The sequence below is a fragment of the Aquarana catesbeiana genome, linkage group LG09 (genome assembly GCF_042186555.1).
Source record: "Aquarana catesbeiana isolate 2022-GZ linkage group LG09, ASM4218655v1, whole genome shotgun sequence".
In the NCBI taxonomy this organism is placed as follows: domain Eukaryota; kingdom Metazoa; phylum Chordata; class Amphibia; order Anura; family Ranidae; genus Aquarana; species Aquarana catesbeiana.
In genome coordinates this window covers 188,724,631-188,737,120 of record NC_133332.1, presented here as the reverse complement: position 1 = coordinate 188,737,120, position 12,490 = coordinate 188,724,631, and positions in this window count along the sequence as shown.

Below are 12,490 nucleotides of genomic sequence, written 5' to 3'. Positions count from 1 at the left end.
CGTGATTGACGGTGGATTACATCGAGGCACATTATTTTTTATTTTTTTTAATGATAAAGGACTTGTCAAAAACAGTTTACTGTGTTTATTACTTTTTAGCACTTTTTTGGTGAATGGGTACAATGTACCTGATACCCATTCACATGGGGGAGATCTGGAGGCCCCCTTGTTGTCGGCCCAGGGTTGTCGGGAAGAGGCCCTTGCCCCCACCAACATATGGTAAGGGTGCTTTGGGGGGCACCCCAAATCATCCTCCCCATGTTGAAGGAAGGGGCCTGGTATGGTTCAGGAGGGGGGCGCTTGCTCATCCCCCCTTTCCTGGCTGCATGCTCAGATAAGGGTCTGGTATGGATTTTGGGGAGGACCCCACGCCATTTTTTAAAGTTTTGGCATGGACTTTGCCTTAAAAACTATACCAGACCCAAAGGGCCTGGTATGGATTTTTGGAAGGGGGCCCACGCCGTTTTTTTTCTTAATTCTGTCATAGGGTTCCCCTTATCCATTACAATACAGGGCACTTTCACCCCTTCCTGCTCAGACCAATTTTCAGCTTTCAGTGCTCTATTATTATTTTTTTATTATTTAAATAGAGCTTTCTTTTGTAGGTATTTATTCACCACAGTTTTTTTTTTCTTTTTTGTGATATAAGTAAAAAAAAAGAGCGAACATTTTGAAAAAAAAACAACTTTTTTTTAGTTTCTATTATAAAATTTTGCAAATAAGTAATTTTTGTTCATAAATTTGGGTCAAAATTTATACTGCTACATATCTTTGGTAAAAATAATCCAAATTAGTGGATATTATTTAGTCTGTGTGAAAGTTTACAAGCTATGGTGCAAATCCTAAAAATTTGATCACACCTGATCTCATTTCTTGAGGCCCCGAAATGTCAGGACAGTACACATACTACCCCAATGACCGCTTTTTGGAAAGTAGACAGTCCAAGGTATTTAGTAAAATGCATAGTGAGTTTTTTGAAGTTGTAATTCTTTCCCACAATTCTTGAGAGTATTAAGAATTTTTTTTTTTTTTTTTTACACAAAATTGTCATAACAAGTTATTTCTCTCACACAGCATATGCATACTCCCAATTATACCCCAAGATACATTCTGCTACTCCTCCTGAGTTTGGCGATACCACATGTGTGAGACTTTTTCACAGTATGGCCACATAGAGAGGCCCAACATGCAGGGAGCACTATCAGGCGTTCTAGGAGCATAATTTAAACATATAATTTTGTTCCTACCTATTACACTTTTGAAGGTCCTGGAGCACATGGACATTGAAATTATCCACAAAATGATCCCATTCTGGAAAGAAAACACCCCAACGTATATTCTATGAGGCATGGGCTGCTGATAGGTACTCTGGTACTCTGATGGGCTGCAGGAGGGATGGAGTGTTCCTGCTGGCTTAATTTTACAATGCTCCACTAAGGAAATGGTCAAAGTCCATACCAGACCCAAAGGGTTTCCCTACAAAGTTTTTCCTGCAATTTTTTGTACATTCTTTTTTTCATTTTTTTTTTTCAATTTAGCTCTCAGTGGGGAAGCCTTAACAACTTATTGACTGTGAGCTCAGTGGGCGAACATCCTACTAAGTGCCCAGAAAGTTTGGGCGTTAAGGGGATCACCTGAATGGGCGATGTTCAGGCAAAACTTATGCATGGTTCGCCTATCCCTTGTGGTGCCTGAACACTGTAACCCCTCACAGTTATTCTTGTTGGAAGCAAGAACGGGCCCAGCTGTTAAAAATGAGAAAAAAATTGAAATTCCATACACCTGTCAAACAGGTGCAGAAAAATTGGACCCTAGGTGCTGGTGGTGCCCTAAACCAAAAATATTGTTGGAAGCTAGCATAATCAAGATTCAGGAATAGGATAGGCACCATAAGCAGTCTTCAAGGGATCCCAGTCTTCAAGGGATCTTATCAAATTCAATCAGTTACATCAGCATCAGGGGCTTGATAACTGCTGTTGATCCAAAACTGATTCATTTTGATAAATGTCAGCCTATCAATGGAACAGCCTATCAATGGAATCTGTGGACAGGAGCGCTCTTTTATCTGTCACAAACTCTCCAGCAGGACTGAATGTCCATTCAGAAAGCATGCTGGCTGCAGGACAGGCCAGTAGCTCGATTGCATGTTGAGCAAGTTCTGGCCAGTGGTCCACCCTCAAGACCCAAGCAGTGGATGCTCAGTTGGAAAGGTCTCCAGGTCTGCTCTTGCCCCTAGATAATTCTGCACCATATGATGCAGATGCTGCCAATGGTTGCTTAAACCTAACAGCCCTGGGAGTTGAGGACTAAAGAATTGTCTAAAGGCATCAGTCAGTCAGCCGTCTTCTCCACCGCTCTTCCTCTGACCTAACGAAGCCTCAGAAACACGTTGTCCAGGAAATGGTAACCTCCCAGTGTCTGGAAAGGTGTTACACAAATTTTTCTTCAAGGGGTCCTGAAGATGTTTCATCCTCTGCTCCCTCTGTGAAGGCAGGATGAGCTCTGAAACTTTACCCTTGGAATGTAGATCAAGAAGGGTTGCCAGCCAGTATTGATCCCTCTCCTGGATACCACGAATCCTTGGGTCCTTTCACAGGCTTTACAGAATCAGGGAGCCCATGCAGCGTGAGTTTGAGGCATGAGATTCTGAGTCCTCTGGGTCACTAAGGATCACATTGTCAGGAACTACCTCCTCCCAGCCATTGACAACTCCTTGGGTTTCTGGGGACTGAAAACCATCCCTTGAAGACTGCTGTATGTTATCCTCTACATCGATGCTGACACAATCCTCCTCCTCTTCCTCCTGTGTGTTTGGTGGCCCCGCAGGAATGGTATCTGCATAAAGGGGGCCTTGGGAGGAAAGGAAGTCCTCCTCTTCATTCCGCTGTTCTGCCTCAAGTGCCCTGTCCATGATTCCACAAAGTGTGTGCTCCAACAGGAAGACTTAGAGGGACAGTGTCACTGATCAATGCATTGTCGCTGCTCACCATCCTTGTTGTGGCCTCCTCAAATGGTGACAGGAGAGTGCATGCATCCCTGATCAGTAGCCACTGACGTGGCAAAAAAGAAGCCAAGCACCCTTGAGCCTTTCCTTGTGCCATACTCACACAGGTACTCATTGATGGCCCTCTGCTGCGTGCGCAACTGCTGCAGCATTGCCAATGTTGAGTTACACCTGGTGGACATGTCACAAATGAGGCGGTTGGTGGGCAGGTTGAATTCTCGTTGAATGTCAGCCAGCCGAGCACTGGCATTGTATGACCATTGGAAATGACCACAGACTTTTCTGACCTGTCTCAGAAGATCCTGTAAGCCTGGGGACCTGTTCAAGAAATGCTGCACCACCAGATTCAGGACAAGTGCCAAGCATGGAACATGTGTCCAGTGTCCCTGTCGGAGGACGGAGAGAAAATTGGTGCCATTGTTGCATACAACCATTCCTGGCTCAAGCTGGCATAGCGTCAACCACCTCTGAGTCTGCCCCCGCAGAGCTGACAGAATCTCTGCCCCAGTGTGGCTCCTGTCCCATAGACAGACCAACTGAAGCACCACATGGCATTTTTTAGCCAGGCTGGTTGCATAGCCCCTTGAATGCTTAGGGAGCACTGCTGGTTCAGAGGACAATTCAGAAGAAGAGGGCATAGAGGAAGAAGAAGAGGAGGGGCTGGAGCAGACAGATGTGGCAGAATCACCACCAGCTTTTTGGAGGCGTGGTGGCAGAACAAGTGCCAACACTGAACCCTGTCCTGCATCCTTCCCAGCTGCCAGCAGAGTTACCCAGTGCACCGTGAAGGAAATGTGTCAGGGCTGGCTCAGCCCTTCCTTCTCTGAGCTGGCCGCTCAGCTGTCAGCTAATTGTCAGCTCTCATCTCTCTCCACAGTTAACCAGCGGTTGTGGATCTGCTCGTTAGTCCTGCCTACTTAAAGATCTCCAGCTCACTTCATTCCTGCCTTTGTCTTGGTCACATCACAAGAAACCATCTCCTGCGTTCCTGTTTAAAGACTGGCTTTGCTGACATCCCTTCTGGTGCATCTTATCCTGCTTGCTGTTCCTCTACTTGGATCCCCGACTTCTGGCCTGGCTGATTACCCGATCTGGTTACTGAACTCTGGCTTGGCTGATTACCCGATCTGGTTACTGAACTCTGGCTTCGCTGACTAGCCGATCCGCTTACTGGACTCTGGCTATGCTTTGACTACGCTTACTCTATTTACCTTTTTATTTCTATTAATAAACAAGTGTGATTTTACTGTACTTCTGTCTCAGTCTGGTTCATGGTTTCTGACAGTAGGCGAAGGCCATGAATTCAGAAGATACTGTCAATCCACTTGTTGGTAACATTTTTTCCAGATTGGATGAGCAAGATCACTGCATGGATCAGTTTGCCATGGCGTTACAAACGCTCCTGAGTCGCACGGCTCACCTGGAATCTCCCACTGTGGCTGCTCTGGTACAATCTGAGTTGCAGGCCTCCCTGCTGCTGTGCCAGTCTCTGTGCAGGCAACCGCCTTGAGTATTACCTCTATAATGCCCCGTACACACGGTCGGATTTTCCGATGGACAATGTCCGATCGGAGCGTGTTGTCGGAAATTCCGACCGTCTGTGGGCGCCATCGGACATTTTCCATCGGATTTTCCGACACACAAAGTTGGACAGCAGGAGATAAAATTTTCCGACAACAAAATCCGATCGCGTCAATTCCGACCGTGTGTGGCCTGTTCCGACGCACAAAGTGCCACGCATGCTCAGAAGAAATTCCGACACGGGACAGCTCGTTCTGGTAAACTTAGCGTTCATAATGGATAAAGCACTTTCGTCACGCTGCAATGTTCAAAATGGTTTAATACAGCGCACTCTCTTCTTCTTTATAATGTGACAAGAATTAAGTCGTTTTGATGCTCATATTCACACATACTTCTCACAAAGTTTTTTCGTTACTATTTATCGGGATTCCCTCAATATATTTTGATTTCTCACATCTGACAACATATTTTTTTTTTTTTGTTTTTTTACTTTAATGTAGAATCTTTTTTTGTGTTTCTCTTTTTATTTTTTATTTTTTGGTGATTTTGATTTGTACTCCCGAAAATGTTTGTGTGTTTTTTGTGACAAGTTCCCACAACACCATTGATATGTTGTTCTATTTAATCTGTAGGAGATTGTTTGGTGTTGTTGTCCCTTGTTAATTTCACATTGTACTTTAGAAATGTACCTGAATCGTCACCAACAAACTGTCCTTTTTGGATGAAAACACACACAGGAGAGTAGAATTTACCGAAAAATATTTTATTAAGGGGTCACAACTGTAAACAAAGAGGGAGGCAACGCTGGAGAAACTGCAGAAGTGGGCGAAGCCTTGGACTCCAAGGGCAGACATCAATTATTTAAAAGCAAAATTGGTGGCCTGAGGAGTCCATATCTAAGGGAGTGCAGTCTGGTCCAGAAGTCCCAGAGATCTGGAAAGCAGCAGATGACATCTGTGTCCCCAGGCTGTGGTCATACAAGAGACTGCATCTTCTGTCAGACCAGACTGAACCCAGGGTCATTACTCTTTGGTCTTCCTTCCACGCTTCCTTCCAGCCTTTGGCTGTGGTGGTGGAGTTGTGGCAGCAGGAGGAGGAGGAGGAGGAGGAGGATTGTCCCTCTCCATGACATCCGTCTTGTGTGTCAGTTCCCCACTCTCCCCCTTACGTAGGACTTTATAAATCAGGTCCTCAGAAATCTTGCGTTGCCCTCCTGCATGCCCTGCAATTTGGTGGCAGCCATGCAGGCAAAGGCCTCTTCAGGACTGGGGAAGGCTCGGAGGGACGCCTGTACGCTGAATCCTGCACAGGACTGGGAGTGGCCTTCCTGGCCCTTTTATATGGCAGGCGGAGGGGAGGGACCTGAGACTCAGTCAGGCTGCGACTGGTCCCTGGCTTCTCTTGGCTGACACTTAGCCCCGCCTCCTCCTGGCTGCCACTAATCCCCGCCTCCTCCTGGCTGACACTAATAATCCCCGCCTCCTCCTGACTGCCACATTCCACAGCCTCCTCCTGGCTGAGGTCTTCCTGTGTATGAAAAAGGGACATAGTTTTAGTATTGTTTTCATCAATCACACACAATTTTCACCTCCTGACTGCTGCAAATTCAATGTTAACAAATATAACAGACTATCCTTCTGAGCCCAGCATTTTGCATTCTTGTCCCAATTTTGGGTGCCCACTACTGTCTATTGATATGTAAAACACTTTTTTCAATCAGCAATTAGTGATCAATAATAACATCTAGTAAACATCATTTATTTATTGACCAGAAATCTGTAGAAGAATGCTATACCTGACTCAAGCTGGGCTCCTCCACTTCTTCCTGGCTGGAAGGCCCAGGTTGGACATCGGAAGCCTCAGCTGGTATGGAAGGAAGAGTGGAAGGAAGAGTAGAGAGGGATTCCCTGACTTCAGTGTGGTCTGACAGAATTCGCAGTCTCTCGTAGTACCACAGCCTGGGGACATAAATGTCATCTGCTGCAGCTCCGGATCTCTGGGAATCTGTGACCTTCTTGCGCTCCCTAAGATAAGTGCTCCTCAGGCCACCAATTTTAGCTTTCAAATAGGGGATGGTTGCTGTGGGGACCACCGGCTTCACCAACTCCAGCAGTTTCTCCAGCGCTGTCTGCTTCTTCTGTTTGTGATTATAGTGGGGGTGTCTCCCTTGCCACAGACAGGGCAGCTCTCTGTACTTGTCAATAAACAGGGGCAGGAAATTGTGGTCGTTGAAACCATCCATTTTCTCTGCAAGACACAACACAAGACAAACCCTAATGTCAGGCCAAACTCCCCTAATCTTGTTACAATATAGGCTTCAATTTCGAAGCAGTATAGGCCCAAGTTTAGATCCTACCTTCGTTAGCACGATCGGCGTCTCCGATGCTCCTTCCTCCGCTCACAGATCGTACGTAAGACGCGCGCGTTACGATTTATACACACTGCGCATGCGTATAACTCCGCCCACCCCTGACGTTCTTTCTATTCTATTCCCCGCCCCTTTTTGTTCGGCGCAGTGGAGGAAGAGCACATGGCGGATAGACAGCAGGATCGTGCTAAGTACAGCAACGAGGAGGAGGGGGAGGAAAGGCCGGAGCCTGAAACGTCCCGATCCAGAAAGAGACTAAAGGACTCAAATATGTCCTTTGGGGAGATGTTGGAGATGGTGGACATCCTGAAGAAGGCCGACTATGATGGAAAGTATGGGCCTTACCCCAACCCCAACCCCAATGTCCGAAAGGCCAAGATCATGGCGAAAGTGGTCAGGAGTCTGCACCGGAAATTCGGGGTACGACGATCGAAAGATCAGCTCAGGAAGCGGTGGTCGGACCTGAAATTACGAGAACATGAGCAGTACAGAAAGATCCGGAGAGTGCTGCAAAAAAGTAAGTAGTTGTGCTGTGTTCCTATTGTTCTTGTGTTTATTACGTTCGTGCTGCTCCATGTGCTTTTAGGAACTGTTGTACAGTTTAAAATGGCAACTTTCATGTTCATGGGCACATTATTTGTTCGGATCACACATTTTTTTTTCGGACTATAAAATACCATTGTTTAGCCCATATGCATTTGGCCACCATTTTGAGGCCCTATACTTGTCTTCAAAGAATTTGGTTGTGTAGATGGCTTTGTTACTAGAATGAAATGCAAACTAGATTGTGTGTAAGGAGAGGACACTGAGCAGCTGTTTTCACATCTGGACACTGGAGCACTAGTGTGGGACACAAGAACACCATTTTTATTAGGGGGCCACACAGGTGCTCCAGTGTATACTATAGGGGGGCTACATCTGTGAAGCTTGTACCAAACAGGTAAAGTATTGCAGCTTGACAAAGGGCACTAAAAAAGCTACATGTTGGAACTCTGCTAAAATAGACAATTGTACCCCACTTCCAAGCAATGTTTCATCTTTATAGTTCTGCCATCAAATATCTGTGTGCTAATTATACCATTTTTGTTTTACATAGGGGAGAAAAGACTCGGAGGACACCCCTCATCTGAGGAGACCAGAGCCCCCCCCCCTCTGGAAGAAGGGGAAATCCACCCAACACAAGATGAGCAGGAGGAAGAAGATGTGGTGGAACTAGTCACCACAACAGGTGAGTGTCTGCGACCACAGGCTCAGATAAGAGATGGATGGCGGCATTTTTTTGAGACCTAATTTATTTTGGGTTTCCTCTCTTTTTAGGTGATCGTGAGGTTGTGGATGAAGATCCTTTCACATCAGAAAGTGCCCAGATCCTGATCGGGGAGATCATGGGGTGTAATTTACAATTGGAAAACATCAAGCAAAACATCAATGATGTTATTCCAAAATATAAAAACATCATTGATGTTTTGGGGCGAGTTTAAAGCCCCTCCAAATCACTTTCTTCTTTTGTGTGCTACAATGTGCGAAATGTTTTTGTGATTTTTCACAAAGCCAAATTTGGAGGATGCACACAGTGTGTCAACATGTGCTATCTGCCATCACGGGAGATCAATGGACGCGTTTTGGGGGTGCAACCCCTTCCTCAATAATAAAGTAGCGGTGAGGAAGGGCTTTCTCCCCCAAAACACGTCCCTTGATCCCCCGTGATGGCAGGTCGCACATGTTGACATTGTGAAATTTGTGTGCATCTTCCAAATTTGGCTTTTCCAGGGGTGATTTCCCCCCATCTGAACGCAATATCAAACACAGTTCCTAAATACTCATGTCTGATATTGCCTTCAAGTTCTACCAAATGTGAACTTTGTAAGATCAAGATTTGTGTCTTTCTTGTGCGTTTTACACAGGCCTGTTTTCTATAAAATGCACATTTTGATTTTGGATAATGACACCACAAAATTTGTTATACAACAAACATGTTGGTTTGTCAGAAAAACCTTTGGTAAATGCACATGTGATTGTGCAGGTATTAAAAAGATTGTTCATCAAGAATGTGTGGATTATTGTCTCACGCTACAACACTTTTGGGGTGATATAATTGTTGTTTTATGAGAAAATGGGGGTAATTTCCTAAGGGCAAATCCTCTTTGCACTACAAGTGCAGTTTCAGTGCAGTTGCAAGTGCACTTGTAGTGAAAAGTGTCTTTGCATTTAGTAAATAACAGCCAACAGTGCTTTGTATAAGGTTACACAATCACGACATTTTCTGCACTCCACACATTTCTGTCAGGGTCAGCTAAAACAAACACAAGCAGTAAATGTCCACAAAGAAGAGCCTGGGGGGAGATGCCTGTCGAGAACTTGAGGTCCTGCAGGCTTCTCCCTGTGGCCAAATACCGCAGGGTAGCGACCAACCTCTGCTCCGGAGTGATGGCTTGCCTCATGCAGGTATCCTGCCTGCTAATATAGGGGGTCAGCGAAGCCAACAAACAGTGAAACACGGGGTCCGTCATCCTGAGAAAGTTCCTGAAATCATCAGGATTATTCTCACGGATCTCACGGAGCAAAGGCATATGACAGAACTGGTCACGCTGAAGCAACCAATTCTTGGTTCATGAACTCCTCCCCACCCTGTTCATGGACTGGACTTGTGTCAAGGTCAGGACCCCAACACCAAGCCCCCGCACAGCACGAACTGTACGAGGAGTACGCATACGAAACATGGCTAGAAAACGGTCGGCTGCTCAGAACGAAGTAACAGAACGCACTGAAGAACAGCAAGGCCTGTGAAGAGCGACCTGAAAAACAGCAACGAGTGGACAAGATCGCACAGAAAACTCCGATACGAACTGACTGCACGCACTGAAGAGCAAATACAAACCCACAAGCACAAACTGAACGGCAGAAAACGATCTGAAAGCCACGAGTCTGAAAAAGCACGAATCGTCTCTCACCAAACTTTTACTAACACGAGATTAGCAAAAGGAGCCCAAAGGGTGCCGCGCTTGGTTCTGAACCGGCCTTTTCTAGCTTCATCGTACGTGGTGTACGTGACCGCGTGGTTGTCGATCGGAAATTCCGACAACTTTGTGCGACCGTGTGTAGGCAAAACAAGTTTGAGCCAACATCCGTCGGAAAAAATCCTAGGATTTTGTTGTCGGAATGTCCGAACAAAGTCCGACCGTGTGTACGGGGCATAAGAGATATGTCTGGTTCCGCCCCGCTTCCCCAGCGATTTGGGGGCGATCCAATTCAATGCAGAGGGTTTCTCAACCAAGTTGAGATATATTTTGAGATGCTGCCCCAGGTTTTTCCCACAGACAGAAGCAAAGTAGGGTTTGTGATATCTTTGCTTTCTGAGAGAGCTTTGGCTTGCGCTAACCCTCTATGGGAGAGGCAAAAACCTGTTGTCTTGAGTTACCCTGAGTTTGTGGCCTCCTTTAAAAGGGTATTTGACGTTCCCGCATGCTCCGCTTCTGCTGCCAAGTGCCTCATGTCCATCAAACAGAGTACGAGAACTGTTGCTGACTACGCCATTGAGCTCCGTACTCTGGCAGCAGAGGTTGCTTGGAACAATGAGTCCCTCATGGCTGCTTTTTCTCATGGTCTCTTGGATTCCATCAAGGATGAGATAGCAGCCTGAGATATACCCACTGAGCTGGAGAGCTTGATTTCATTTGCCATCCTCATTGACTCCAGACTCAGAGAAAAGACTTTCTTTTAAAGAGCACTTGCGGAAGTCCCCTGTACATTTGCCTCTGAGCCTTGCAGTCCCACCCGTGCCTCCCTCGCCTCCCATGCCTCCTGGTACTGAGTTGGTCAGTGAAGATGAACCTGCATGAACCCAATCAACTCTGGGGCTGCAGGTCTATTCATTGATGCTGCCTTTGTATAAAAGCACTCAATTCCACTGCAGCTGCGTGACACTCCACTTGCCATTGAGGCTCTTGATGGGAGACCTCTACAGCCTCCCCATGTGACTTATGAGGTGGTTCAGTTGTCCATGGCTGTAGGGGCTCTTCACCATGAGATAATCCAATTCCAAGTGATTTCCTCTCCTAAGTTTCCGCTGGTTATTGGTTATCTTTGGTTACAGAGGCACAACTACTCTTTTGATTGGCTCCATGCTGAGGTTCTCTCCTGGTCACCACAATACAGTGAAACATGCTTCTGGAAGGTAGCCAAGGTCCTGTGTACCTCTTCACTCTCCTCCCTGCCAGATGTCTTTGACAAAGGTCAAGCCAGTAGTTTGCCTTCACACCGGCCATATGATTGCGCAATTGACCTTCAACCTGGTGCCACTCGCCCTCATGGCTGGGTTTACCCTTTGTCGGTCTTGGAGGATAAAGCCATGGAGGAGTATGTTTCATACGCAAATCCTTGTCTCCTGCTGGTGCTGGTTTCTTCTTTGTGAAGAAGAGGAGTGGTGAACTGAGACCTTGTATTGATTATAGGGGTCTCAATCATTTCATGATTAAGAATGCCTACCTGATCCAGTTGATTACACAGTTATTTGACCGCCTCAAGGGAGCAACGGTTTTCACTAAGCTCGATCTGAGAGGGGCATACAATCTTGTGAGGACTAAGGATGGCAACGAGTGGAAAACTGCGTTTAATACCAGAACAGGTCATTATGAGTATCTCGTACCACCTTTTGGCCTTTGTAACGCCCTGGCAATTTTCCAGGAATTTATTAACAATATGTCCTCCAAGATTTGTTGCAGTTATGTGTAGTGGTTTATCTCGATGATATCCTCATATTTTCCAAGTCCCTGGAGAGCCACCACACAGATGTCAGTCGTGTGCTTCAGAAATTAAGAGAGAACAATCTCTATTGTAAACTGGAGAAGTGTGAGTTCCATCGGGAACAGGTTAAATTCCTGGGCTATGTGATTTACACTGCTGGTTTTTCGATGGACCCAGAGAAACTTTCAGCAGTCCTACAGTGGCCTCGACCCGTGGGGTTATGTCCTCTGCAGCGTTTCCTGGGTTTTGCCAACTATTATGGGAAGTTTTTTCATAACTTCTCGTCTCTGGTCAAGTCCCTGACCGATACGACCGGAAAGAACGGTAACCCACATAATTGGTCTCCGGAGTCCATTAAGGCATTTGAAAGTCTCAAGGCTGCCTTTGTTTCTGCTCCTGTGTTGGCACATCCTGATCCTACGTTACCTTTTATCCTTGAGGTTGATGCTTCTGAGACTGTTGTTGGCGCCCTTCTGTCTCAACGTCCTACCTCTGAGAGTGCTATGCATCCTTGTGGCTACTTTTCCAAGAAATTGTCACCTGCCGAGTGCAATTATGCGATTGGTGACAAAGAGCTGTTGGCTATAATTTTAGCCCTGAAAGAATGGAGACATCTCCTCGAAGGTACCACTGTGCCGGTTCTCATTCTTACTGACCATAAGAATCTCACATTCTTGTCTAAGGCTAAACACCTCTCTCCCAGAAGGGCGCGATGGGCTCTTTTCTTGTCAAGTTTCAATTACATTGTCTCATTCTTACCCGGTACTAAGAATGTAAGGGCTGACGCCTTGTCACGACAATATTTTCTCCACTTCCAAGTTGGAGTCGGTTCCGATTCCTATGATTCCTCCTGA